Below are 6,000 nucleotides of genomic sequence, written 5' to 3' on the forward strand. Positions count from 1 at the left end.
GGCTGCCTCCCACTCCCCATTTGCAACCCCCCTGTTTTCACACTCCAACTCGGGCGCTGAATGTGTGTGTCTGTACTTAACCGCCCCCGGAGAGGCTGCTGGAATCAGAATGTATGTCTGGCTGGGCGAGAGAAAACTGTACGGTTAAAACGCCTGATTGAACTCGAGGTGCTTACAATAGCTGTAATTATTGGTGCATTTTGGCTTTGGGCCGCTTACACCAGACGTTGTCAGTTTTTAAGCACCAAAGGTTTGGTTCATCTGAACCCTGCTATGCTTTGCAATTGATATGAAAGTGATTCGCAAAGTGAAGTCGTGGCCTAATGGTTAGAGAGTTGGACTCCCAATCGAAAGGTTGTGAGTTCGAGTCCCGGGCTGGCAGGAATTGTGGGTGGGGGGAGTGCATGTACAGTTCTCTCTCCACCCTCAATACCACGACTTAGGTGCCCTTGAGCAAGGCATCGAACCCCCAACTGCTCCCCGGGCGCCGCAGCATAAATGGCTGCCCACTGCTCCGGGTGTGTGCTCACAGTGTGTGTGTGTGTGTTCACTGCTCTGTGTGTGTGCATTTCGGATGGGTTAAATGCAGAGCACAAATTCTGAGTATGGGTCACCATACTTGGCTGAATGTCACTTCACTTTTTACAAACTTGTGAAAATGGTGACATACTGTTTTCACCATCGCAATCTCACAGTAAACCTTATTATACACTCTCAAAGCTGCTTGTATCTGGATAAATTACCTTTGGAGAGCAGCTTGTATTTCTTTCTTGTTTCCACAAATTTGCAGTGTAAAGTTTTGGTGGGATATTACACGGCAAAATACTTCAATACCACTACTCTAACAGTGATATTCATGCTGTGATGCTGACATATCACGGTTTGGATTGTAATATGAAAAGAGGTCTGCGGGGGAAGAGGGAGTAAGGCGGAACTGAGCTCTTGTTCGGACCAACCAACTGAACCAAGTGTGAAACTCTCACATGTGTACAGCGTGTGGTTACACACTTGAGAAGGTCACAGCGTGGTTTCTGCATATTTAAAGGTGGCCCAATGACCTTCTAGTATGAAGTTTTTGGTTCCCAAATCGATTTTGCTTAAATATTATATTCCAATGGCAGGTTGTATAGGAAAAGGAGTTCGGGAAACATTGCACAATGGGAAGCAACCAAAAGTCAGAAGCAGTTAGAACTCTACGACCCGTTTTTCTGAGTGTGAATTATGCAACAGGTCTGCAGACAATGACATTTAAATGTACTGACTGTCTTGGAGGCAGCAAGCACGTGTATGTGATGGAAAAAGATGACCTTCTCGATAGGGGCACTGCTAATGCACGTTCTGCAATCCTGCTAGCTGCCAAATCTCGTCTATTTAAGGATCTTAATTAGTCACAAATGTCTTAAAGTAAAACCTGCTCCTTTGAATGTCTGTTATCACTCAGACCTTTACAAAAACCAACCAAACGCAGACTCTCTGAATGGCTCACCGTGAATGAACAAAAAGAGTAAAGCAAACTCCAAAATGTCATTTCACAAAGGCTGCTATTGTATTGTGCACTCAGCAAGTCAAAGTGTCCTTTCTATCTTTAACTGTCTGACTTTAATTTCCAAGTTTGAAACATTAAATGGAAGAAATAGCAGTAAATAGGAATGTTTTGCATGCTTATATGTCATTCTTGAACTTGATGAGTGTCCACGTCCAGTACGATGTCCGTGTAAACATGGCACATCACCATAGAAAAATGCAGGGGGTGCATGAGGCCCTGTGGACGAGGCCATGGGGCAAAGGAGTAGGAGGAAGTCTGTCAAAAAGAAGAGGGGGTGTAGTGTCTGTGGGCAGAAAGAGAGAGCAAAGGGGGAGGAACGCGGAGGAGTGAAGAGGTAGCCTCGAAGGAAAGAAAAGAATCCAAGTAAAGTTTGAGGAAGAGGCCCTAAACTTCAAAAGCCAGGAGAGCAAGAGCTTTAATTATTCAGTTGCGGTGCCCTGCTGAAAACAATTAAAGGAGACCTTCAGCAGATCCTGGGTCAAGCCCTTTGCTGGCCGTGATGCAGGGGAAATGCAGCCCAACATCCTGAAAAAATACATGACCTTGTGCAGGAAAGTGCCTGTTGGTCCATTCCAGATGCACTGGTTTAGACCTCATGGACACATAGTGAGATCTTCATGGGAAGGTGAGAATCATGAACTTTGACAGTCAAGCTTCTGTGCCAATTTTCGGATATGAAGGCTACTCAGTTCCCATGCACTGGAATATTACAGTGTCTAATATTTACTAGAACTTATTAGAACACAAATACCTAGTACACATACTGCTGATAACATAGGATTGCATGTATACTCCATTTGATAGCACACACAAACACAGGGGCTTAGAAAATCACCAACATGGTGATCTACTGTTGTTGCATCTCCAATAGTTCTTAGTTTAGTATTCTTAGTTTCTGATCTGACTGAAAAAACAGCCTGGGCCACCTGTGATTCCACTTTGTGAAGCAACTGATTAGTGCAAAAAAATTCAAGGACCATATGTGAGTTGAGCGTATAGAGGAAGCATGGCTTTAATAATTTGCGCATAGTATGCTAATGATGAAATTTATGCCACATGCACTGTGCACATACACACAAAAAAATGAAGTATACTTTTGACTTAGGGATGCATGATACAGCAGGTAAAATAAGTATTGAACACGTCAACATTTTTCTAGGTAAATATATTTCTAAAGCTGCTGCTGACATGAAATTTTCACCAGATATCAGTAACAACCCAAGTAATCCATACATACAAAGAAAAACTTTACTTAATACGTCATACAAAAGCCTTTGTTGTTAATGGCAGCTTTAAGACACCTCCTGTTTAGAGAAACTAGTCACATGCATTTCTCAGGTGTGATTTAGGCCCATTCTTCCACACTAACAGTCTTCAAATCTTGAAGGTTCGGTGGGCCTCTCCTATGAACTGTGACCCATCGCATGACCCATCACTACTCTACTTCCTGTTGGCCTTCTGTAGCTAATTGTAGCTCCGTGTAGCTGTTTTTATTTTTATTAATTTTTTTTCTCTAGAATCGTTATCTTACTATCACTCTCTGTTTTTTAAAGTGATAAAATATAACTTAATTCACACCATATTTCTGATATTATCGATCAATCTTATCAGATTAATTTTGATCGTTCACTTTTATTTTATATCCGTGAGTGCAGTACACCTGCAAAGCGTTAGCACTCGTTAGCTTGTCATTAGCGTTTTCATTCGAACCTATCGCTGTTTTCTTTTCTCCTCTCCTCTCTCTCGCTCCAGGTTTTCACAAGTTCATCAAACAACCGCAGAAAGAATATTTCATCAAGCACGGTGAGTAATGGCTTCTCCTGCTATTGTTATTTGCACCTCTTGCCACATGTACAGTTTATCTATCTCTGTCGCTGATGAGGGATTCACATGTGATAAATGCAGGGAAATAGTTAGGCTGACAGAGAAGATTTCAGAATTAGAGACACGCATCCAAACTTTAATTGAGGACAGTAAGAATGTTAGGGCTCTAGATACGGCTTTGGCTGCGTCTAGCTCAGGGATTCCTGTACATTGTTCGGTTCTGGCAACAGAGCCCCTGCAGCAGGGCAACTGGGTGACAGTGAGGCAGCGTAGTCGTGGGTCAAAACACCGCTCTTCTGTTCCGATCAAAACATTAAACAGGTTCTCCCCACTCAGTGATGCACCCACTGAGAAACCTGATGAAAGTGCTCTAGTTATTGTTGATTAAACGTAAATACAGTAAGATTGTTATTCATGCCGGCGCTAATGATGTTCGACTTCGCCAGTCGGAGATCACTAAAAATAACATTAAAGAGGTGTGTGAGCTTGCAAGCATATAAAGTTAATTATAGGATCTAAAAACTCTGCTTGTAATAACCTAGAACACTGTATAAGACTTGATGGTTGCTCTGTCAATTCTTCGTCATCAGTTAGGAACCTAGGTGTGCTATTTGATCGCAATCTTTCCTTAGAAAGCCACATTTCTAGCATTTGTAAAATGGCATTTTTCCATCTCAAAAATATATCTAAATTACGGCCTATGCTCTCAATGTCAATGCAGAAATGTTAATCCATGCATTTATGACCTCAAGGTTAGATTATTGTAATGCTTTATTGGGTTGTTGTTCTGAACGCTTAGTAAACAAACTACAGCTAGTCCAAAATGCAGCAGCAAGAGTTCTTACTAGAACCAGGAAGTATGACCATATTAGCCCGGTCCTGTCAACACTGTACTGGCTCCCTATCAAACATCGTATAGATTTTAAAATATTGCTTATTACTTATAAAGCCCTGAATGGTTTAGCACCTCAGTATTTGAATGAGCTCCTCTTACATTATAATCCTCTACGTCCGCTACGTTCTCAAAACTCAGGCAATTTGATAATACCTAGAACATCAAAATCAACTGCGGGCGGCAGATCCTTTTCCTATTTTGCGCCTAAACTCTGGAATAACCTACCTAACATTGTTCGGGAGGCAGACACACTCTTGCAGTTTAAATCTAGATTAAAGACCCATCTCTTTAACCTGGCTTACACATAACATACTAATATGCTTTTAATATCCAAATCCGTTAAAGGATTTTTAGGCTGCATTAATTAGGTAAACCGGAACCGGGAACACTTCACATAACACCCTATGTACTTGCTACATCATTAGAAGAATGGCATCTACGCTAATATTAGTCCAGTACGTATCCAGACCAGATGGTGGATCAGCACCTAGAAAGGACCTCTACTGCCCTGAAAGACAGCGGAGACCAGGACAACTAGAGCCCCAGATACAGATCCCCTGTAAAGACCTTGTCTCAGAGGACCACCAGGACAAGACCACAGGAAACAGATGATTCTTCTGCACAATCTGACTTTGCTGCAGCCTGGAATTGAACTACTGGTTTCGTCCGATCAGAGGAGAACTGGCCCCCCAACTGAGCCTGGTTTCTCCCAAGGTTTTTTTCTAGATTCTGTCACCGATGGAGTTTCGGTTCCTTGCCGCTGTCGCCTCTGGCTTGCTTAGTTTGGGTCACTTCATCTACAGCGATATCGTTGACTTGATTGCAAATAAATGCACAGACACTATTTAACTGAACAGAGATGACATCACTGAATTCATTGATGAACTGCCTTTAACTATCATTTTGCATTATTGACACACTGTTTTCCTAATGAATGTTGTTCAGTTGCTTTGATGCAATGTATTTTGTTTAAAGCACTATATAAATAAAGGTGACTTGACTTGACTTTATCTGTAGTTCTTTTCCTAGATTTCTATTGGATTCAAGACTAGCATTCTAGCAGCTTTACTTTCTTTCTCTGAAACCAAATGAGAGTTTCCTTGTCTGTGTTTGGGATTGTCTTGCTGAAATATCCACTCTTGTTTCATCTTCATCATCCTTGTAGATGATGATGGTTTATGGTAAAATAATGTTCTTTCCACTTCTGGATTAAGGCCCCAACAGTGCTCACTGGAACATTCAGAAGAAAAGAAATCCTTCTCTAACCAATGCCATCAGTATGGTTTACAACAATAACGTTGTGAAGGTATTGCGAAAGCTCTTTTCTTTTACCCATCATGAAATGTTTCTTGTGTGACACGTTGTTAATGAGACACCTTTTTATAGGCCTTCATTTGGGACCAGCTAATATTAATTTCCATTGACTAGGGGCAGGATTGCTTTCTGATTACTGATAGATTTCTGCTGGTGTCTTGGCTTTATATGCCTTTTTGCACCTGCCTTTGTTCATGTGTTCAATGCTTTTTCCCTGTGTCATTCCACTTTATTACACAGAAATTAATTTCTGAACTTATTTGTATTGTTTTCTTTGTATTTATAGATTACTTGGGTTGTTACCGACATCTGGTGAAAATTTTATGTCAACAGCAGCTTATATATGTACTGAGAAAAATGGTGAAATGTTCAATACTTATTTTACTCCCTGTATATTGGTATCGGTTCATCACAGTTGCCA

This window comes from Carassius carassius, chromosome 16, assembly GCF_963082965.1.
Source record: "Carassius carassius chromosome 16, fCarCar2.1, whole genome shotgun sequence".
Lineage (NCBI taxonomy): Eukaryota > Metazoa > Chordata > Actinopteri > Cypriniformes > Cyprinidae > Carassius > Carassius carassius.